This window comes from Peromyscus maniculatus, chromosome 9 (assembly GCF_049852395.1).
Source record: "Peromyscus maniculatus bairdii isolate BWxNUB_F1_BW_parent chromosome 9, HU_Pman_BW_mat_3.1, whole genome shotgun sequence".
Classification (NCBI taxonomy): Eukaryota; Metazoa; Chordata; class Mammalia; order Rodentia; family Cricetidae; genus Peromyscus; species Peromyscus maniculatus.
In genome coordinates, this window is record NC_134860.1 from 50,033,603 (window position 1) to 50,058,299 (window position 24,697).

The following is a 24,697-nucleotide window of genomic DNA, read 5'->3' on the forward strand; positions in this document are numbered from 1 at the left end:
GGTCAGTTGTAGCTCATTCTTCCAAGTCCTATATCCAAAGTGTGTAATTTTTTTAGGAATAGGGAATTATCATCAAATCTTTGATACAACTAAAGACAATAACAATAGTCTATGTTGTTTTGGGAGTCCTGTCTTGGATTGTCCTGACCAAAAATTGAAAATTGATAGGAGGTTTCTCATGCCATGTGTTATGCTAAACAGTCTATGGCTCTAGGGGAGCATTATCACCCCAAGTGGAATAACACCATTTTGATTATTTATTTATTTATGTATACTCACATATATATATTATACATATACATATATATGTATATGTATAATGTAATTTGGGGCAAATAGAGAATAATATGATTACCTGTGACTTTTTCAAACACCCTGAATGTTATTTATCCCTCCTCTCTCCCTCTCCCCCTACACTGATCTCTGTCCTCACTCCCCATTTAAAGTCCCCTTCCCGTTTCCCATTTCCACTTCATAGAAACTGTGTCCTGCTATTGCTCTTTCTAGAGCTTCTTTTTCCCATACACTCTTAGACTCTGTTTACTGTCCTGGGGTTCATCTAGGTAATTCCCATTGGAGAACATTTCTATAGCACTGGTGGGTTTTGTGGGAATGGGGGTTGTCTTGTCTTTCATAATGCTTGTGTGTTTGTGATGTGGTGTAGGCATGTAGACTTCTTTCACTGTGTCTCATATTATGGCCTGCTTCTGTTGAGTAGAATTTGGTTTCTGTTTTTGCTATTGCTCAGATCAGGTTGGTTTCAGATCAGCTTTGAAGTGTTGGTAGGTCAATTCTTCCAATAGAGATACCCATTATTGATGGCGGGGATGAGAGTGATTCTAATTCAATGGCTATCAAGAAAGTGTGTGACTATATGTCAGATCTATGTCTGTGTGCTGGTGTAAAAGCTGTTCAAGTCCAGCTTTGCCTTGGTATGTGGGTATGACACACAGAGGTTCTTGGCAACTTACCACTCTAGGTTGGTATGAAGCTGTAGGTCCCAAAGTAGGCTTTCAGGGAGTGTGGGGAAGATGTGAGTGGATGGAGATCTGGAGCTCTGAACTGGCTGGGCTTGTGCACAGGAGGTATAACCATGGGTAGGCCTGGGAATGTGAAGACTGAGTGGGATATTGGGGATCTGGATCACTCACCTATTAGACTGGTTCACAGGAAATGTAACACAGCTAAATTCAACAATGTGGTCCTCACATGCATGAGCAAGGAGTTTGTGCTCTCACCTGGCTGAGAAGGTGCACAGTCTGTGTGAGTACAGCTAAGTTGGAAGAGTAAGGATGGCAGAGGAGGGCAGAATCTTTCCTAATAAGAGAAAAACGAACTAGATTTCTGCAGTTAGAAATCTGACCACCGGGTGGCAGTGCACCTCAGCTGATGCACGGAAAGGCCATCTTAGTGAGTTTTAAATGAACAGGCTTTTTCTTATTGGCTGGGCAAATAACTCAACATGTATGATTGTTATAACAACAAAAGGCCAATTGGAACTTGCTAGATACCTGACTAGCTAGAGACCGAGCACCTACAACTGATCCCAGTGGGAAGAGCAATGAAGACAGCTGTTCATGCTTTGTTCATTTTCTTCTGGCTGCAGATAAATTGTGAGTTGAGGAGTGTAAGATGACTGGGTATGTTAATGGGAGGTCTGTGGGTGTTCAGCAGAATGGTTTCGTTTGGGTTTTCTCTATCTATTACAGGAAAAAGATAAGGAAGAAAAATGACCTGACAACCTTTCTCCTTTCCCTCCATCTTTCTCCATAGGGGAGAGCAGAGGTGAGCAGGTGGAACAGCATCCCTCCACCCTGAGTGTCCAGGAGGGAGACAGCGCTGCCATCAACTGCACTTACACAGACAGTACCTCAGTCTACTTCCCTTGGTATAAGCAAGAGCCTGGGAAGCATCCTCAGGTCATCATTGACATCCGGTCAAATGCGGAAAGAAAGCAGAACCAAAGACTCACCCTTCTATTGGATAAGAAAGCCAAACACCTTTCCCTACACATCACAGCCTCCCAGCCTGCAGACTCAGCCATCTACTTCTGTGCAGCAAATACACACTGCTCCCCAGACACCTGCAGCCTGTCTTCAAACCTGACACCAGGGCTGGAGTGGCACCCTTTTTGCTACGTCAGACATTCTAGGACAACATTTGTAACATTGTTTGAGAGTACAGACTAACATACAGAAATTAAAAATACATATGGTAAAGCCCAAGATGACCTAGAAAGTTTAGGTCATATTCTTGATTTATCTTAATGGTTATTTAAAAATTCATATTTATTGTATATTCAGCATGTATTGTGCACTGTAATATCTTGGTTTAAATAAACAGTGGGAAATGAACAGTTTGAGGAGTAGGTTCAGACAGCAACATCTGAAGTAAAGGGTAAGCTTTCATCTCCTTTTTGTGTGAGCTGATTCTAGCATGTCCATGTGTATGGCAATCCAAAAGCTCTGTATAACGGATTCTTACAGGAGTTGGTGATATTCTGTTTCAAAACCATGCTGTGCTTAACGATCAACCTGACAAGCAAGGCGTGCCCACTGCTGCAATAGTGACCTAACGATTTGTAGGGGTGACCAACTAGTTTCTCCTGGGACTGAGGCCTGCTTTGTAGGAGGAGGAACATATGCAGCATGTCAATCCGTGCAAAAGTCTAAGGCTGTGAAATTGTAAAAATAAAAAAGAATGAAGAAAGAAAATGCTGTTTTAGTAAATGATTCTACATCTTATATAGGAAAACAGTGTGAACAACACATTCTGAAGCAACTACAGAAGTTGTAAGTGCAGAAAATCCAAGTGGGCTCAATATTCATTTCCTTGAACTGCAAAAGACAAAGTTTCTGAGCTAAAGACTGTCATTTACAGATTATATTTATAAGTTAAAAACAACAAGAATTAGGAAACAGATGTGGACAAAGGTGAGAAAGACTAGCTTTGTGAGATGACAAATTCTGTTACTGAGGAAAAATGTGCAATACCAAATTAAAGAACACAGGACCTTCTACAGAAACATGGCAGCCATGAAAGCCAGACTCATGAGTAGAAGCTTTGACACTTGAAGGAAGAAGCTTCTGTGAAGACACTTATGTGAGCTGGATGCTTGGAATGCCCTCATCAGGTCTTCAAGGAAGAGTCACAAATGTCTCCCCAATCCCAAATGATAGTCAATTTTTGTGTTTTCTAGCAGCATGCACCACTGGTCACAATGACATTTACAGAAAAGGGTTAAGAAAAAGGTCATAGCCTATGTTTGATGTAGAACATGGCACACCATGTGAATCCTGCATGCCAGTCACAACTGTTTCCTTTGTTGTGGTTGTTCTGTAAGTTAATCTTTAGTGTTTCAAGACATCAATGACCTTCTAAGTAAATGGGTAGGACAAACCCATTATTTCAAATTTCTAGAAGGTCAAAAGAGCCTATTTTAATCCATTTCATAATAACTTTAGGAAATTTAAAGATTTATTTATTTTATTTTATTTTATGCATATTTTGCCTGCATTTGTGTTTAGGTATCATGTGTGTGACTAGTGCTCATGGAGATCAGAAGAGAGAGTCAATTGCCCTGGAACTGGAGTTACAGATGTTTGAGGACCACTATGTATGTTCTGAGAATCAAACCTAGGTATTTAGTGAGAGCTACAAGTGCTTTCAAAGTGCTGAGCCATCACTTTAGGCCTGCATAATATCTTAGTACAAATTCAAATAAGTGAATAGAAATTGGTAAAATCTACTTCTTGCCTTCAATTTATCCTATGGAAAAAAACTAAAACAGAGAACCCATCAGTTGCTCTACTATAAAACTTTCATGTCATGTTGAATCCTAAGAATGAAAACATTGAATATATTAATGGCCATTGCTTATATCCTTTATCTGGATTAAGGGCCACTTGACTTCTGACATGTGTCTTGCAAATGATGTTGAGGATAAGAGCCCATTTCTGACTTCCAGGAGGTATGCAAGAGACCCTGGTTTAGTTTCTGTCCACCAGGGGGAGACTTTCTTGACACAAGATCATTATCTTTGTGAATTATAAGCTTCCTAGGTTCATCATTTGTTGTCATTTCATCATTTCTTCATGTGAAGAGTCAAGAACATTACTTGGTGACACTAAAGATGAATATTTCCCTAGCTTTAGTGACAGTGATGCTACTGTTCATGCTTGGTAAGTGAAGTGACTTAGAATTCACACTTTTTCTTCTATGATGTCAGAAAAATATTTAATCATCTAAGAGCTTTGTCCTTAGCGAGACACAGATATCCTCTTCTTCCTCTAGGAAGGACCCATGGAGACTCAGTGATCCAGAAACAAGGTCAAGTGACTCTCTCAGAAGATGACTTTCTATTTATAAACTGCACTTATTCAACCACATCTTACCCAACTCTTTTCTGGTATGTCCAATACCCTGGAGAAGGTCTGGAGCTGCTTTTGAAAGTCGAAACAGCCAACAACAAGGGAAGCAGTAGAGGATTTGAAGCGACATATGATAAAGGATCCACTTCCTTCCACTTGCAGAAAGCCTCGGTCCAAGAATCAGACTCAGCTGTGTACTACTGTGCTCTGAGTGACACAGTGTCACAAACTGCAGAGGGAGCTGAGCACAAACTCTGAGAAGCAAAAGAAAGCCTGACTTCTGATCACCTGCCTTTCAGATGATTCTGTTTTCTACAGTCTGTGCAGTGTGCCCCAATATTTCTGGCTGATGAAAATCATACAAATGGTCATAGCAGAACAAGAAGTGGATGTTACCACAGCTGGATCTAATAGGGGAAGCTGAAACCCTAGGACATCAGTGGTTCCTCATAGAGGGTCACAGTGATTTCACAGGAGAGCCATGGAAACAATGAAATGGTCAGTTGTCTTGATCTCCATGTACAAGTCACTGCCTTCACATTGTTGCATGTCACCTCTGGCCCAAGTTATTCACAGAAAGCTAAATATGCCAGAAAAGGTGGCATCTAGATATTATGTATATAATGCTATGGCAGGAGAGGCTATCAGAGGTCTAAAGCCTTCCATACATCAAGATCTCTAATAAAGAAATATGGGTAGAAAATATTGAAAAAAGGGATGCTGGAGCAGGTTGGTGATCTTCAGAGTTTCAATATCACCCCTCTTCTAGAAATCCAAACCCTAGTCTCATCCCAGTCCAGGAGAAGACTACCTGCTGTGGCCTCTCTTCCCTCTTTGCCCCCATTCCCAGAGCTCTAAGCTGATCTTGATGGCACACCTTGATTTCTTCACTACTGTGGATCTCCTCACCCCACCCCTCTTTTAGTCTATTTCCATGCCTCAGTGTCAGCACCCAGTACCAAGAAATTCATTACATTTGGAACCTTAGGGGCTACACCTGGGAGAATATTAGCCTACCAGGCAACCCACAGCCACCTCCTAAGCTCTCCTAAGAACCAGAGAGGGCAACAGAAACGAAAGAACAGAACATGCATCCAATAAAGACAAGAGCAGATATCAGTACCAGGAAGTACAGTAATTCCAAACCTAGATGCCTAGATTCCAATATAAAAAAATCAATAAAAGCCAGATGGTATATCTCTGCTAAAGCCCAGAAACCCTACTGCAGTAGGCCCTGAGAAATTCAATATAGCTGAAACATAAGACAAGCACTTCAATATAGATGTTATGAATATATTAGAGGTCTTGAAAGTGGAAATGAATAAATCTCTTAAAGAAATCAATGAAAACACAAACAAGCAATGGGATGAAATGAGAAAAATATGTCAAGATTTGCAAGTGGAAATAGAATCAATAAAGAAAACAAATAGTGAGGGAAAAGTGGAAACCAAAAATTAGTAACTCATGCAGGAAGCTCAGAGGCAAGCCTGACCAAGAGATGATAAGTGATGGAAGAAAAAAAATCTCAGCTAATGACAATATGAGAGATGACATGGATACCTTGGTCAAAGAATGTGTTAAATCTAAAACTATCTAGGCACAAAACATCTAGGCTACTTTGAAAAGACAAAATAATAGGTATAGAGGAATGGAAAGAAACCCAGGTCAAAGGCACAGAAAATACTTTAAACAATATCATAGAAGAAAATTCCCCCAATCCTAAAAAAGGAGATACCTATAAAGGTACATGGAGCATACAGAACAGTAAATAGACTGGACCAGGAAAGAAAGTCTCATGGAGCATGATTTCCAGAACAATTAATATACAGAACAAAAAATAAATATTAGAAGGTACAAGGGAAAAAACCTAAATAACATATATATGCAGACATACTATAATAATACCTGTCTTCTCAATAGAGAGTCTAAAATCTAGAAGGCCCTGGGCAGATGTTCTGCAAATTCTAAGAGACCATAGTTGCCAGTCAGACTACTACATGCAGCAAAACTTTCAATCACCATAGGTGGAGTAAGACATTATGATAAACAAAATTGAACAGAATCAATCTACAAATCCAGACCTTCAGATGCCACTGGAAGGAAAACTTCAACCTGAAGAGGATAATCACACCCATAAAAACATAAGGAATAAATAATGTCAGACCAGCAAATCAAAAGAATGGGAAAAGAGACCCATCACCACAACAAAAACAGGGAATCAACAAACATTGCTCATTTTTAACACTCAATATGAAATGGTCTAAATTTCTCATTAAAACAGTACCCATCCTTTTGCTGCATCTAAGAAACACACCTTAGCATAAGCATAGACATCACATTTGAGTAAAAGGACAGAAAAAGATGCTCCAAGCAAATGGACCTAAGAAGCAATCCAGTGTAATCATGTGAATATCTGACTAAACAGATCTCAAACCAAACCTAATCTGAAGAGATATGGAAGGATGCTACTACTCATCAAAGGAAATAGTAATTCTTTAAATCTATACAACAAAATCAAGGACACTCAACTTAGTAAAATAAATATTGCTAAAACTTAAATCACATATTGACACACACATACTGTTAGTGAGAGATTTCAATATCCTACTCTCATCAATAGACAGGTTGATTCTCCAAACAAAAACTGAACAGAGAAATGCTAGATCTAACTGATGACTCATACCAAATGGACATAACAGATATTTAGAGAACATTTCACCCAAACACAAAAGAATATACTTTTTTTTCAGAACCTCATGGAACTTTCTCTGCAATTGACCATAGACTTGGACACAAAGCAAGTCTCAACACACATAAGAAAGTTGAAATAACATCCTCTGTTCTTTCTGACAACCATGAATACCACTACTACCAGAAAGAACAGAGTTTACAAGCTCATGGAAACTGAACAAGTCACTACTAAATGAAAAATGGTCAAGGACAAAAATGAAAAACTTTCTGGACTTGATGGACAATGAATACAGAACATGCCCACACCAATTGGACGCAAGGAAGGTAGTTCTGGGGCAAGTTCATAGCACTTAGTCTCTATATAAGAAAAAGAATGGAGAGATCTTATACTAGCTACCTAACAGCACATGGAAGTTCTGAATAACAAAAAGAAGAAATAACATCCAAAGTTATAGATGACAAGAAATAACAAAACTTCGTTTTTGTTAGATAGTCTATGGCTTGTGTGAGGAGGACTGTCAGTGTCAGCCCAAGTGGTCCAAGCTAATTTAAGATGTGTGTGTGTGTGTGTGTGTGTGTGTGTGTGTGTGTGTTGTTTGTGTGTGATATAATTTTATTTTTTTTATTTAAAAGATTTTTTTCATTTTACATACCAATCACAGTTCCCCCTCCCTCCCCTCTTCCCATTATTCCCTCACCTTTCCCCTCACCTCACCCACCATCAACTTCTCCCATGGGGAGTCAGCAAAGCCTGGTACATTCAGTTGTGTCAGGACCAAAGCCCCTCACCCCTGTATTGAAGCTGAGCAAGATATCCCTCCACAGGGAATGGGCTTCAGAAAGTCAGTTCATGTACTAGGAATAAATCCTGGTCCTACTGCCAGCGGCCCCACAAATTGCCCAAGCCCTACAACTGTCATCCACATTCAGAGTACCTAGTTTGGTCCCATTCACATTCCCAGCTGTCAGTTCAGAGTCATTGAGCTGTAACTAGCTTGGATCAGTTGTTCCTGTGGGTTTCACTATCATGACCTTGACTTTTTTGCTCTTATAATCCCATCTCTCTCTTTTTGACTGGGCTCAGGGTTCTCCGCCCAGTGCTTGGCTACAGATCTCTGCATCCACTTCCATCAGTTACTGGATGAAGGTTCTATGATGACAATTAGGGTAGTCATCAATCTGATTACAGGGGAAGGCCAGTTCAGGCACTCCACTACTGCTTGGAGTCTTAGCTGGGATCATCCTTGTGGATTCCTGGGAACTTCCCTAGCCCCAGGTTTCTCCCTAACCCCACGATGGCTCCCTCTATCAAGATATCTCTTTCCTTTCTTCCCCCCTCTCTCCCTCCCCCAACTTGACCATCCTGTTCCCTCTTACCTGCCTCCCCTTCCTACCTCCCTTTACCTGCCCCCAAGCTTCCTATTTACTCAGGAGTCTTATCTGTTTCCCTTCCTAGGGGGATCTATGCATGTCCCCCTTAGGATCCACCTTGTTACCTAGCTTCTCTGGGGTTGTGGATTGTAATCTGGTTATCTTTTGTGTACATCTGATATCCACTTATGAGTGAGTACATATCTATTGGTGAAATTATTAAGGTCACTCCACATAGTTCAAAGGAAGATTTATTTAGTGGGTAACTTAAAAATGAAGGGATAGGTAGGTTGCAGGGTCTGGGGAAGGTGTATCACAGTCCAGTAGTGTTCTCGGAGCTCTGCTCGGTCAACCTCCACTGTCTAGGGTCCAGAAACAGAGAGCGCACTGGCCCATCCAGATCTTGGGTCTCTTGGCGCCTCCCTTGGCCCCGCCTTGTAGGCGTGACAGTTGCCGGAGCCTCAATGGGGGTTGGAACTTCCAGATCAAAGCTGGAGTGGCTACCCACTACACATACCATGTTTGTCTTTCTGGGTCTGGGTTACCTAACTCAGAATGTTTTTTTTTCCTTAGTTCATCCATTTGCCTGAAAATTTCATGATGTCATTGTTTTCTAGCACTTGACTAATACTCCATAGTGTAAATGTACCACATTTTCTTTATACATTCTTTGGTTGAGGGGCATCTAGGTTGTTTCCAGATTCTGGCAATTATGAGTAATGCTACTATGAACATAGTTATGCAAGTGTCCTTGTGGAAATATGCCCTTGAGCATCCTTTGGGTATATGCCCAAGAGTGGTATTGCTGGATCATGAGGTAGATTTCTTCCCAATTTTCTGAGAAATTGCCATACTGATTTGCACTCCCACCAGCAATGGAGGAGTTTTCCCTTTGCTCTGAATCCTCTCCATCATAAGCTGTCATCAGTGTTTTTGATCTTAGCCATTCTAACAGGTGTAAGATGATATCTCAGTTGTTTTGATTTGCATTTCCCTGACGGCTAAGGATGTTGAGCAATTCTTTGTCTTTTGGCCATTTAAGATTTTTCTGTTGAGAATTCTCTGTTTAGCTCTGTAGTCCATTCTTTAATTAGATTATTTGGTATTTTGATGTCTAGTTTCTTGAGTTCTTTATATATTTTGGAGATCAGCCCTCTGTCAATGTGGGGTTGGTGAAGTTTTTTTTTTTCTCATTTTGTAGGTAGTCGTTTTGTCTTATTGACCATGTCCTTTGCCTTACAGAAGCTTCTCAGTTTCAGGAGGTCCCATTTATTAATTTTTGCTCTCAGTGTCTGTGCTACTGGTGTTATATTTAGAAAGCGGTCTCCTGTGCCAGTGCATTCACGAGTACTTCCTACTTTCGCTTCTATCAGGTTCACTGTAACTGGCTTTATGTTGAGGTCTTTGATCCATTTGGACGTGAGTTTTGTGCATGACGATAGATATGAATTTATTTGCATTCTTCTACATGCTGCCATCCAGTTATGCCAGCATCATTTGTTGAAAATGCTTTCTTTTTTTTTTCATTGTATATTTTCAGCTTCTTTGTCAAAAATCAGGTGTTTCAGGTGTATGGATATGTGTGTGTGTCTGATTTTAGGTGAACATAAAATAACATCATTCCTGAGACTTTATTGAACATCCTGTATTCTATGTCTCTCCTCCTTCCTCCTTCTTCTGTATTGACTTCCCTTATTCTCACCCAATTAAGGCTCCCTCCTCTTTTTTCCATTCCCTCCTTCATATGATCTAGACCTCCTCTCACATGGTCCCTTTCTACTTTGCTGATGCCTGTAGTTTCTTGAGTTTATAACTCACACCTGGAGATTTTGAGTTGGGAACAACATGAAAGAGAACATGTGACATTTGTCTTTCTGGATCTGGGTTATTATTGAAAGGTGTCTATTGACTTCAGTCATTTTGTTGTGTGTTTACTATTTGTGTTCTTAGGCAGACTTTACAGTTCTGTGATTATATCTTCATTTGTTTTCTTTCTGTAGTTTCTTGGCCTTGTTTATATATCTCTTCAGATGAAGTATTGCATCCAGTATCCTCTGTATGGATAGTCTCGTGGACATGAATTCTTTTAGCCTATTTTCATTACAGATAGACTTTTTTCTTTTTCATCTATGGCAGATAGTTTGTCTGGGAACTGTAGTCTAGGTTGGCATGGAGAGTCTTTTAGAACTTGGCAACATTGCTCCAGTCTCTGCTAGCTTTCAAAGTTTCCATGGGAAATCTTATGCTGTTATGATGGACTTTCCTTTATATATAACTTCTATTTTTTTCCTTTTGCAGCTTTCTATACTCTTCCTTTGTTCTGTATGTTTTATGTTTTAACTATGATATTCTATGCAGAATATCTTTTATTGTCTTATATTAGGTATTTATGTAGGTCTTGTATCTATATGGGTTTTTCTTTTCTTAGATAGTGAAGTTTTCTTCTGTAATCTTTTTGAAGAGCTATTCTATGCCATTGACTTGAGATTCTTCTTTATCTATGCCAATAATCTGAATACACAATTTTTCAAATTTAATTATTGTTATTATTATGACTTTATGTGTATGTGCATTTTAACTGCATATGTATCTGTATATCTCATTCTTGCCTGGTACCAGAAGAGGAAGTCAGATCCCCGAAAACTGATATTACAGTTGCTTGTGAGTCATCATATGGGTGCTTAGAATTGAATCCAGATCCTCTGGCACAGCAGTTAGTACACTTAACAATCAGGCCATCCCTACAGCTTCTAAATGTGACCTCCCTATGGTGTCCTACTGTCCTTTCATGTTCCTTTCTTATGTTTGAAAAATTTTTCATATTCATTCCTTTGTCTTTGCACTCTGATATTCTATCTTCTATTCATCCATTCTACTTGTAAGGCTTCTCCCCAAGTTTTCTCATTAGTTTATTAAACTTTAATTCCATCTTCATTTCAGCTAGAGTTCTCATCAATATTTCTATATTTCATTAAATTTGGTTTTCAAATCCTAGATTTTCTTCATCATTTCACTTAGCCTTGTAGTCAGAAGTTTTCTTGTGTTCTGCCCAGTCCACATCCGCTCAGACTCAAGTAAATACACAGAGGCTTACATTAATTAAAACTTCTCAGCCATTAGCTCAGACTTACTACTGACTAGCTCTTACACTTAAACTCAGCCCATTTTTGTTAATCTATGTGTCACCACGTTTTTCCGTGGCTTTACCTGTGTGCCATTACATGCTGCTCCCTGGACATTGGGCTGGCATCTTCTGACTCAGCCTTCCTCTTCCCAGAATTCTCTTTGTCTGTTTATCCCGCCTATACTTCCTGCCTGGTTACTGGACAATCAGCATTTTATTTATCAACCAGTCAGAGCAACACATTCACAGCATACAGAGCAACATCACCCATCATTTCCCCTTTTCTTTCTATTTAAAAGGAAGGTTTTAACTTCAACACAGTAAAATTACATATAATAAAACAGTTATCAAGCAAGAATTACAGTTATAATATCTAGCCTATTTGTATTTGGCAAAATTAATGAAAATATTTTATCATCTATTCTATACTTGTGAGTCTGAAGTTTTATATCTACCTTTTCTCTTAACATAACCAAGGAGAACCATAGTTATAACTATCTAGTCTTCAACTACATTAAAGACCCTAGAAGAATATAATATTATCTAAGTAAGCAGGAAGAGCATTGTAAGCAACTTCCAAAAAATCTAGAATGACAGAGACAGCTGGCTACCTGGACAGTTACCCAAAGTTTGTCTGCAGTGTTAGGGCATCCATCTTCAGGCTATAGGCCTAGAGTCTCTCAGTCACTTTTCTCTGTGTCCTGTAGAATGTCTGGCAGTTTCTTCTACAAAGAAGGAACCTGAAGGACCATCTCTCCTTGCACAGTTCAGTGGTCACCTTGCTATGGGTCCTGCATGTCCAGTCGATACAGCATTTTTCAAGCAGTCCAGGCAAGAGCAGTTTCTTGCCCAAATGACTATTTTTTGCCAAGAAGAAGATAAACTCCATACGGAGTGTCCTTGATTCCCATCTTTCTCTCTGAAGTAAATTGGTGCTGCCAGGAGCAGATGTGTCTTATTGTCTAGAAAGTCAAAGTTTTAAAAACATTTTAAATGCCATATTCTGTAGGTCTTTGAAGTGTTTGAAGATTATCTACTTAATTGAAATATATTTCTATATACCTAGAAAACTTAACTAACATGAGTATAAGTTTGATTATCATAGATGAATAATTATTAATCTGTACTTCTCAACTATACACTACAATTTCAAATGAGTTGCACAATCATAATACATTAAACAAGAGTAGAAATACATATAAAGTATAACAAAATTAATGTAACACGAATCTTAAAGGGTATTATTAATAAAAACAAACACAGGGCCAAGTACTAGGGTGATTGCTGAAAGATCAGAGAAACAGAACAAGCCCCAGCTAAGTTAACCTCGATAACTTCTCAGCTGAACCTGTTTCCTCAAACTGGAAGTCTCTGAGTCCTCATCCGGAATGAATCTCAGCTAAACTGTTGCTGAAAGCCTAAAAGCTTAAAGGGGCTCTAATTCCTGGTCCTCACACCTTACATACCTTTCTGCTTTCTGCCATCACTTCCTGGGATTAAAGGTATGTGTCACCATGCCTGGCTGTTTCCAGTGTGCCTTTGAACTCACAGAGATACAGATGGATCTCTGCCTCCAGAGTGCTAGGATTAAAGGTGTGTGTTCCACTATTTTCTAGCCTCTATGTCTGTCTAGTGGCTGTTCTGTTCTCTGACCCCAGATAAATTTATTAGGGTGCACAATATATTGGGGGACACAATATCACCTCAATTAACTTTAAATTTGTATCAATAAACTAAAGTCTATACCTATATAAAACATTTTAAACAAGTTGCTCTTTAAAAGTAGGTTCAACAATCTACCCTTTTATCCTATCATATCTATATCTTATATTTCCATATCATATCCCCCTTTGTTCTTTTAGGAAGATAGTGAATATTAACAAATAACAATTTGCAACCAACAACCTAAACAAAGACAAACATCCATAATCCATTTTTTGGGATTGTGGGCATAATTTTCTAGGCTACTTCCTGCTGATACAGGGTGCTGTATTCATATGGAGATTCTGAGAAATTTAAGAATTATAACCAAGTCCTGACTGAAATAGTCTGTGGCTACATTGTCTGAGCCAGTTGCCTTGAAACTGTTCTGGATGTTGGATCATCTGGGCCATGGTGTCATTGGAGACCTTTCAGAGGGTCTTGGCTGGTCAAAACATATGAGCCTGGAAGCAATCCACAGGTACTCATCTTCTGTGTAAATAAAAGCAGAACCTCTTTTCCAAAGCAACATATCCTTAGACATAAATTTTGAAACCAAGATATCTTTAAAATATACATATTGATTTAACTCAGCAGCTTTTACAGTGAAATGTCTCTCTGCGGTTAAAAATCCCAAAGACAACATATCCAGATTCTCTTTGTAATATCCATCTTTTCATGGCTTATTTTTATATTACCTTTACTGTCTCTTTAAAGACTTAATTTTTAAAAAATTATTTCTTTATATAACTGTCTATATTCATTTTCTCCTCTCTTCCAAGCCTATGTACATTTTTGCACACACTGGAAAGTCTTATTCCATTTGATTCTGTCTTATTGTGAATCTATTGCTTTAAACAGCAGTGGTTAGTACTGAAGCAACAGCCTTGGCTGATGCCTCCACCCATTTCAACTTTTCAACATGGCAGAGATAATTCACTGCCAGCTCTGGGAGCCATGCTGTCTGCTGACTCTGGGAGGCAATGGGTCTATGCTTCTTTCAAAGCAGTGTGTAGCCCAGAAACACCTTTTTTCCCACTGTACTAGCAAAGGCTAAATCCACCATGCAGCATAACGTGCTGCTTGGAGATGTCTCTGAGTACTGTGGCAGAAATCTGACATGCTGTAGGTCAAGCCTGCACTCCACAAACCCACCATAGAGTAGTTCAAGCCTGCAGGCTGTGGCTGGCCTGAGAGAGACAACTAAGAAGCTGTTTTTTACTCCACCTTAGAATCTTTTTTTAAAAAAACATTCTCAGGTTTTAGGTGGAAACTCTTATCCCACATTTTGGTGGCATTTGTAGTTGGAAGATTTTTTGTGTCCCACCTGGACTGCAGCTGCTCAGACCCAAGTAAATACACAGAGGCTTATATTGATTAAAACTTCTTGGTTATTAGCTAAGGCTTACTACTGACAAGTTTTTACACTTGAACTCAGCCCATTTCTGTTAATCTATATGTTGCCATGTTTTCTGTGGCTTTCCCTGTGTGTCATTACATGCTGCTCCCTGGAAAGTGGGCTGGCATCTTCTGACTCAGCCTTCCTCTTCCTAGAATTCTCCTTGTCTGCTTATCCTGCCTATACTTCCTGCCTGGCTACTGGCCAATCAGCATTTTGTTTATCAACCAATCAGAGCCACACATTCATAGCATACAGAGCAACATCACCCATCACAGCCTTATGTTTCATTTTCTTGAACATCACTCAAGCACTTATTTCATTTAAGATCATTCTCTTGAAGCTCTTGGAGCTGCTTGTGTCATTTTTAAACTCCTTGATTCTTTAACAAATTTCATAATTGTTCTTTTAAGTTCTATGTTCTGAAGTTCATCTAGGTAATTCTGGATTAGGGACTGGAGAACATATTGTCTTGACCTTTCACATTATTTATGTTTTGTGACTAGACTTGGGCATGTTGACTTCTTTGACTGTTTGTGTGTTTTGTGATGATATAGTAAGCTGAGCTGGTACACAAGATTTGTCACCTGGATAAAACTCAGAGGTTGGCCATGATACATGTGGGACTCAGCAGTCTTGGCTAGGTCACTGGTTGTAGACATGGGGTAGGCCTGGGGATTGGGGAGGGTACAGGAAGAGTCAGGCATACCCAATATACTGTGCTGGTGTGTAAGGACTGGGCTGGGCCTTGTAGGTTAGAGATCAATAGTAAGACTTTACTTAAGAAGATTCTCCACCATGGCTCCAGTGAACAAGCTAGTAAGTAGAGAGGCCCCATTCTCCAGTTTCTGCTTGCTGTAAGAATCACAGATCTTTCATCTTAAGTTATATCAGTACAGAGTATCAGATTGCACACCTGTGGATCTCATTGAGACTTTTGTTTAAGGCTCCATCAAGGGAAGTCTCCCCTCTCTTACTGTGTTGTCCTCAACCAATGTTAGAATCCTTAGTTTTATTTTTTTTATGGTTTACAGTTTAGCGATTGGGATTTCATTTGACTCTGTTGTTTACTTTGGGACTCCCACACCTCTGCATATTGCTCCCCTCACCTGGCAGCCACACACTTGATGCTTTGTTTTAGGTTCACAGTGATGCAGGAAAGTGCTGTGTGTCTAATAGATGATCTTCCTGCTCTTCCATGAGAACATGTTAATCCAGTCTTACACATTTTATTGGAAGTCACTTACAGGGAGGTGTGTATCTTACAAAACTGTGCTTCAATTTTAGTTTCATGTTTCTTTTTGTACATTTCCCAAGGCCACTATGCTTGTTCTCTTTGTTCTTGTCTCTCCTGCATTAGATATTTTGAGACAAGGTCTCTCTGTATGTCTCAGGTAGGTCTCAAACTCACATTCTCTTGCTTTAGCCTCGCAGACTTGAATCACTTCTGGGATTATAATCATGTGACACTATAATTACCTCCTTTTTTTTTTTTTTTGAGACAGGGTTTCTCTGTGTAGCTTTGCACCTTTCCTGGGACTCACTTGGTAGCCCAGGCTGGCCTCAAACTCACAGAGATCCATCTGGCTCTGCCTCCCGAGTGCTGGGATTAAAGGCGTGCACCACCACCGCCTGGCCCAATTACCTCCTTTTTATAGTTTCACATGTACTGAGAAATGAGTGTTGTTATTATTGTCATGGACAATGCACTCTTGCAGAAACAGTTTGAGTCTGAGCATCTTTCCATCATTCTGTTTCCTTTGTACTTGTTGACTGTAAAGGAAGGGCATGATCAAACTATGTTTTGTGTATGCTAATCCATGGCTCTTGAATAGGAAAAGGTCTTTAGTTACCAGCTCCTGCAAGGTCTCAAAGCCCATTGTGGGCAGAGTAGGAGGCACAGAGGTCCTTGTGCTCAGAGATGCCAGTAGAGGTAACCTGGAGTGTGAAAAATACAGGGTTGTTCCTTCAAAGAAAGGAATGTATAATCTGTTATCTGCCCAGAGGGCTGGGAGCAGAAGTGGTGAATAGCCTGGTGACCTGTGTGCTGTCTGTGTGGCCAGAGTCTTCAGCAATCCACCCCTCCAAACCCATTCACACTTAGCATAAGTTTGTTTTTCTCAGCCAATATATTAAACTCATAATTATGGAAGGTGTCCCATGTACTTTAAAAAGAGTTTCAATGTTGTCACTTCCAATCTTTATTTAGCTTACCTTGTGTCTCAAGGTGATTTATGTGCGCTTTATGGTGCACCACACAGGATTAGGGTAGGGGAAGAAGGGAGGTTGGTGGGTGGGACTGAGAGGAGAACAGAGAGGGAGGGAGGCAATAGTGATCAGGCTGGTAACATTTCCTTAGTAAACTAATGAATAAATTAATAAAAATAATTAAAAAGAGTTAATATTCATCAGAAACATTTTCACCAAATTTTGCTGCACTGAATTATGCCTAAAATATACTATTCATGATCAGGCTGCCAAAGTGTGAGCCAACATCTGGTCCTTACATCTCATCTCCACAGATCTTTACTCTGCCAGCTGTGGAGGTCTCACAGAGTCTGTGTCCTGACTTGTTTCTATGTGGACCCAGATTAGTTCTGGCATAGATATTCCCCTGGTACACAAGCCTTCATGACTATGTTAGAAATTGTGAGTGGGAGAAAGTGACAATGTTAGGGTAGAAGAGAGACGAAAGAAAGCAGAGAAATGGGGAGGGGAATCTGAATCAGAAAGAAGGAAGGTGAGAGAAACCAGATCTAGAACTTTCTCAGATCATTCTCTACACAATAGAATTTCACTCAATAAAAGAGAATAAAAAATTAGACAAATGAACAAGTTTCCTCAGTTTTATTTAGAGTTTAGGTACTGAACACAGCTCCATCTCTCCTGGTCCAATGCAAGCAGTGTTCTGTTTAGACACAAACGTGCACCTGGTACAAAATTGAATGAATTCTAGACCTTTCTAGGCTCTGGCCAAGATAACCAGTCTGTCCAGGCCATCTGTAAACCTTGAAGATGGATTTATATGAGGGTGTCTGGAGTAACAATAGTTAGAGCTATGCTGTATGAAAGAACCTCACTCAGATTTCCATGCAGACATTTCACAGGTGATTTTTTCAGTGCAGGTGACCGTGTGTGATATCTATGGAGGAAGATAACATGGGCTGAGTGTGCACACACGTGCTCACCTCACTCCCCACCTGACTTGGAGCACATATCTCTTAAAAACACCTACTGAGTTCTCAAGGACTTTATCTTTTCATGGTTATGTTAGAAGAGTTTACAGCTTGAATATTTCTTTGGTCACTCTCATGAGCCCACAAGGTGGCAGTGTTTTGTTAGGGATCCTGAGCAAAGTGATCAAGTGAAAGAGAAGGAGGGAGAGGGGAGGGGCAGGAAGAGGAGGAGGGGGTAGAGAAAGGGTTCTAGGAAAGGCTTGGTGCTGCTGAGGAGGTGAAGAGTCACTTTTCTGATTGCTAACAAAGCTGCTTTTCATGTTTCCTTAAGCAGGAGATGTGGAAACTTTTGAATGTGACTCTATGAGTTTAGATTTGAGAATCTGACTCCTCAGTGAAGAGGGAGGAAGAGAGGATGAAACCCTTGATTGTTTCTGTAGTGGTGCTGTGGCTTCAGTTAAACTGTAAGTTTGGGAATTCCCGTGGGATATGTGTGATATGTAAAGTTGTTGTTCACTAAAGCTAATGGTAGAAACACATACATTTTTAATCTCTAGTTAGGGAGTGAGAGGACTATGAAAAGCTATTCTGGGGTGTCTACATCCATATGCATCCAGTCCTGTTTGTTTGACCTTTGTCTTTCTGCACAGGGGTGAGCTGCCAGCAGAAGGTGTTACAGAACCCAGAATTCCTCAGTGTCCCAGAGGGAGCCATGGTCTCTCTCAACTGCACTTACAGTGATCAAAATTCTCAGTACTTCTGGTGGTACAGGCAGCATTCTGCGAAAAGCCCCAAAGCACTGATGTCCATCTTCTCCAATGGTGAGAAGGAAGAAGGCAGATTCACAGTTCACCTCAACAAAGCCAACGGGCATGTTTCCCTGCACATCAGAGACTCCCAGCCCAGTGACTCAGCTGTCTACCTTTGTGCAGTGAGCACACAGTGCTCCCCAGGCACCTGCAGTCTGCACCCAAACCTACTGGGCCTGTCAAGGCTTTAGATAGAGGACAGATCACAAGCTGGGGAAATTCTGTTTCTATTCTGTAGGCAACGGGAATTAAGAGCAAGAGTAGAGAGGGCTTGATTGGGAAAATATTTTGACATTTTGAAAATAACCAGTCCTAAAGGGAAAGGCACAGCACTGGTTTGGCTGAAAATAGTTTTCACTCTTCTCTTCTCTTATGTTGATGGTTCTACAAGAATTTACAGACTCTTCATGTGGCTATCTTGGCAAGTTGGTGGACATGCACACGGCCATGAGACTCACCTTATGCCATGTCATAAAGACCACCGTCACCTCTACAGCAGTGTGACTTGCTTGCTTTTTAAAAATCTTTTAATTAAAAATATTTGTTTTCTAGTTTTGAAAAACTTGCTTAGAAAGTAACACTTTTTCCTATGGCAATTTTGTACACGTTTACATTTGGTTGACCCTTCCCCAAGCTAATTTCCTCTGCCATTCCTGTACTCCTCATTCTTACTGACACCTTTTTGATGTCAATATCCCCCTTCTACTTCCATATCACATGTTCTATTATCTTCACACTCATCTTTCTTAATGCCTCCTTTTCTTTCTTTTTCTAGCTTCCTGACTGTACATACACTCAGTTCCATGAACACATACAGATAAAAATTAGAAGCTAAGGTTTGCATGTGTTTGTCTGTCTGAGGCTGGCATAACTCACTAAGTATAGAATTTTCCAACTGCATCCATTTTCATGCAAATTCTATCATTTCATTTTTCTTTATTTATGAATTATATTCATATGTATGTATACATTGTTGACCTTTTGGCGGGCCTGTGCAAATCTTGTCTGTTGGACCTGGGACTGGAGGACTCAAAAGAGTGCAATGTACCACAGTCTAATGCTGTAGACAACCTTACTTTTTATTTTACTTTTATTCACAAATGTAACAAAGAAAGCAATAATTCAAGGAAGGTTGTTTGAATTCAGAAAAATATGATCAGAAAATCACATATATAAATGCCAATAAGCACATACTAAATATTAACAAAGCAGCCCTTTCCCAGAACTTTCTCAGGACAAACCAATTTAAATACAATTGCCTGGCACATACATGTCTGGGAAAGCATGAAAGCAAGGCAGAAGCCATATCCAGGTTCAGTGTGCACTGACCAGATTGGGTTCTGTAGCTATGATCTGACATCCAAGTCATAGCTATAGGATTAAACATGTTTTATTAATTGAATGTAAATGTTTAACACAGGAGGCATGAAATCATGTCCAAGAACAGTCCAGTGAACAAAACGCACCTGAGGTAAAAGGCCCTCTGCTTTTTTTCCTGCAGCCTCTCTCACAGTTCCTCAAGGCTCTGTTCACCATGTGTCATTCTTTTGACCGTGTCCCATATATATATATATATATATATATATATATATATATAAAATATATATATAAATAAAATCTCCACAAAACTTTCAATATCCATCCTTTTATTGATGAACATCTAGCCTGCTTCATTTCACAGAAATTTTGACTAGAGCAGTAACAAACATTGTTCAATAGTTATCTCTGTGTAGTGTATGGAGTCCTTCAGATGTATATCCAAGAATTACAAAGCTGGACCCTACAACACTCCCTCTTTTAGATTTCTGGGAATGCTTCACATTGGTTTCCATGGTTGTTACATCAGTCTGTGCTTCTGCCCATGGTGAATGAAGGCTCCTTTTTCCTAGCATCCTCACCAGCATTTGCTGTCATTTGATTACTTTATGATTGCTATTCTGGATGGGGTGAGATGAGTATCAAACTAGTTTAACTTTCATTTCACTGATGACTAAGAGTTTTCAATGATTCTTTTATTGACTATCTATATTTCTTCTTTTGAGAACTCTCTGTTCAGTTCTATGCCCATTTTTGGTTGATTGCTTTCATTGTCTAGTGGGTCAATCCTCTGTCAGAGGACTAGCTCACAAGATTCCCTCATTTGTAGTTTGTCTCTTTGCTCAGTTAACTGTCTCATTCATTGATTTCCTGTATGTATTTTCATTAATTCATTTATTTTTGAGACAGAATTTTATTTTGGAGCCTAAGCTGGCCTAAAATTCATGATCTTCTGTTTCATCATCCTGAGATCTGGGATTACAGGCCTGTGCCAACATAAGTATCTCGATTTACTACTTTATAAGTTGAAGTGCTGAAAAATCCCCTTACTTAGCATATTCACCCTGGAGCTCACTGAAAATTTCCCACAAGTTCATTCAATGTTTCTGATTTTTATTATGCATCAATACATGAAAATGTTTCATACATTAACAAAGATCCTTTAGAATTAGTAAGTTAGTAATCTCAAGACATTTGGAGATCATATTTGGTATACATTAATGAAAGAGAACTGAAATGTCATCAAAATTGTCAGTTAGAAACTAACTTTACAGTTATAGATATATAACTGTGTTTTAGTTATTGTTCTCACTGCATCGCTTTTCTCAGCTGCAACCACACACCTATATTAAACAGCTACATGTATGACTAGCTAAAGAAAGGATCAGAGTGAGAATGTGAGAACTGGATGAAGCATCAACAGCAACAAAACTTGTATGGCCAGAGAGATCAAAGAGAGAATTTATGTTTCTTTTATATAGTAGGTTCTGAGTAAAGCTCTATTCCTGTCTGAATCTTTTTTTAAAATTTTTTTCTTTATTAAGATTTTTCTACTCACTCTTCATACCACCCACAGAACCCACCTCCTTCATCCTCCTACCCCCTAGCCCTCTCTCCCAAGCCACTACACATCCCAACATCCCCAAAATCAAGGTCTCCCACAGGGAATTACTACAGCCTAGCACAGTGAGCCTAGGCAGGTCCAGGACCCTCTCCACTGCACCAAGGCTGAGCAAGGAGTCACACCACAGGCACCAGATTCCCAAAAGCCTGCCAGGGATGGATGCACCAGAAATGGATCCCGATCCCCCTGCCTTGGTACTCCCCAAACATTTTGAGCCAAACAACTGTCTTTCGTATCCAGAGGACCTAGTCCAGTCCCATGGGGGCTCCACAGCCACCAGTCCACAGTTCATGGGCTCCCACTAGTGTGGCCGGTCATCTCTGCACGTCCTCTTGACGTCCCCTGACTGCAGAATACCTCCTCTCTCTCATCAATTGGATTCCCGGAGCTCAGCCTGGTGCCTGGCTGTGGATCTCTGCATCTGCCTACATCAGTCACTGGACAAAGGCTCTATGATGCCCTGAATCTTGACATATGTGTACTGAGTGAGTCTCTTTCCTTCCTTCCTTCCTTCCTTCCTTCCTTCCTTCCTTCCTTCCTTCCTTCCTTCCTTCCTTCCTTCCTTCCTTCCTTCCTTCCTTCCTCCCTCCCTCCCTCCCTCCCTCCCTCCCTTCCTTTCTCCCTCCCTCCCTCCCTTCCTTCCTTCCTTCCTTCCCCCTTCCTCCTACTCCTTCCTTCCTTCCTTTTTTCCTTCCTTCCTCCTCTCCTCTCCTTCCTTCCTCCCTCCCTCCCTTTCTCTCCCTTCCTTTCTTCCTCTTTCTTTCTTTCTTTCTTTCTTTCTTTCTTTCTTTCTTTCTTTCTTCCTTCCTTCCTTCCTTCCTTCCTTCCTTCCCTTCTTCTTCCTTTCTTCCTTCCTTCCATCCTTTCTTTTCTTTCTTTCTTCCTTCCTTTGCTCCCTCCCTCTTTCTTTCTTTCTTTCTTTCTTTCTTTCTTTCTTTCTTTCTTTCCTTCCTTCCTTCCTTCCTTCCTTCCTTCCTTCCTTCCTTCCTTCTTTCTTTCTTTCTTTCTTTCTTTCTTTCTTTCTTTCTTTCTTTCTTTCTTTCTTTCTTTCTTTCTTTCTTTCTCTGTCTCTTTCTTTCTTTCTTTCTTTCTTTCTTTCTTTCTTTCTTTCTTTCTTTCTTTCTTTCTTTCTTTCTTTCTTTCTTTCTTTCTGTAGAAGGAACCTTAATGTGTTCTAGACACTAGTGAGATTTGTTCTGGAGAACATAGATCTGCATAGATCGGTTCTCAAAGACACATTGACAGGCTTTAGATATATGTATGTGAAGAAGCGTGAAGACATTGAAGATCTTATTACCACCCTCTTGTCTGATTCCTGGGCACAGTGTATTTTATACCTGGCCTGAGTGTCAATTAGCAAAGTTCACTAAAAATGTCTGATGTAATAAGTCCCTATAACAGATTTAATTACACCTATGAAATGGAGTTACAACTTACACTACTGTAAAGCTGAATTGTCATCTGTATGTTAGAACACTATTGTGTAGTTTATGGGTTCAGAAAAACCTACATAGGAGGGATTGGATAAATCATTTGGGTTTGTTCACAGACAGACACACTTACTGAAAGGATGGAACATAATCAGGATTTTCTACACATTCTCCATGTTTACAAGCGGAGACTCTGAACAAATATTTCCAAACCATGGAAGAAAAATGTGAAACATTCTAAAGTATATACCCACAAGACTTTGTAGTTAACTATGAGAGATAGATATAAAGGAAGCAATCATCATACATTTTTAATTAAAAAAATTATGTACATTGGTGTTTTGCCTGCATGTATGTCTGTGTAAGGGTTTCAGGTCCCTTGGAACTGAGTTACAGACAGCTGTGAGCTGCCATGTGGGTTCTGGGAATTGAACCCAAGTCATCTGGAGGAGCAGCCACTGAGATAATCATTCTTAATTGAGGACATGGCCAATGGTGAGTTTTCAGTGTTTCAGTGGATGCCCCCATCATGGACATGTGGGTAGCACTAACTGGACTTAGTAGGTTATAAAACAGTCATGAAGTTTGGAGAGGAACTTGTTGGGGAGTGTGTGTGTGTGTGTGTGTGTGTGTGTGTGTGTGTGTGTGTGTGTGTGTGTATGTGTGTGTTATTATATATTGGATGTGGGATACTGGGGGTAAATATATTTCATTGTGTATATGTATGGCATTTTCAATAAAGAAAAATTAAAAAGACATTGAGGAAGAATAAAACCATGTTTTAGAATAAAAAATTAAAACACTTGCTCAGCTTTTTATTGCGTAATTCCTGGCATTATGACATTTTGGCAAGAATACAGAATAAGGTTCCAATTTGAATATTAGTTTTGTTATTATAGGTCTGTAGTAGTTTGAATGAGAATGTTCCTCATGTTCTCATTATTGAACACAGTTGGTAGCATTGTTTGAGGGAACATTCAGGAAATGTATCATTGTTGAGGAAGTTAGTCCCTGGCCTGGGCTTTGAGAGTTGTAGCCTCACCCACTTCCAGTTCCCTCATGTTGTGGGTAAAGATGTGATCACTCAGCTTCCTGCTCCAGCTACTGCTTGCTGACATGTCTTCCATCTGTGAAAAGATAGGAAGAAAAACTATTATCTACACTTACAAATTGGTGACATTATGTCTGTCTTGGTTTAAATTTAAGAAGGTAGGAGGAGCTGACAGGGTGTCCATGTTACGTCATTGTTGTCTCTGTTTCCCACCAGTTTCTTTATGAATGAGGCTGTCTAGCACTGTGGGCATTTGGACATGAATGAGCAGGCTTTGTACTAGACTGAAAGAGCAGAAACTTACAATTCAGTTGCTTCTCTCCTTCCCTGAATCCAATGTCAATTTAAATGGATCACAATGAAGTTCTTGTTCTTCTCTAAAACTACATGATCTAGGCCTCCACTTCTGCATTCTTCTCAGTATACTTATATATATGATCCCACTAGAATGGCCATACGTTTTGCTTCTGGCATTTAATAACCTTTCTAGTCCAGTGTAACAAATGCTTTCACAAAATAGTCAAAAGACGTAAGAGCCATTTGGTCAGATCTGTGACTGTAATGACCCCACTTCCTTGGCACCAGTGTCTGTCTTTTCTGTTGCTGAGACAAAATACCCTGACAAGCAGCAACT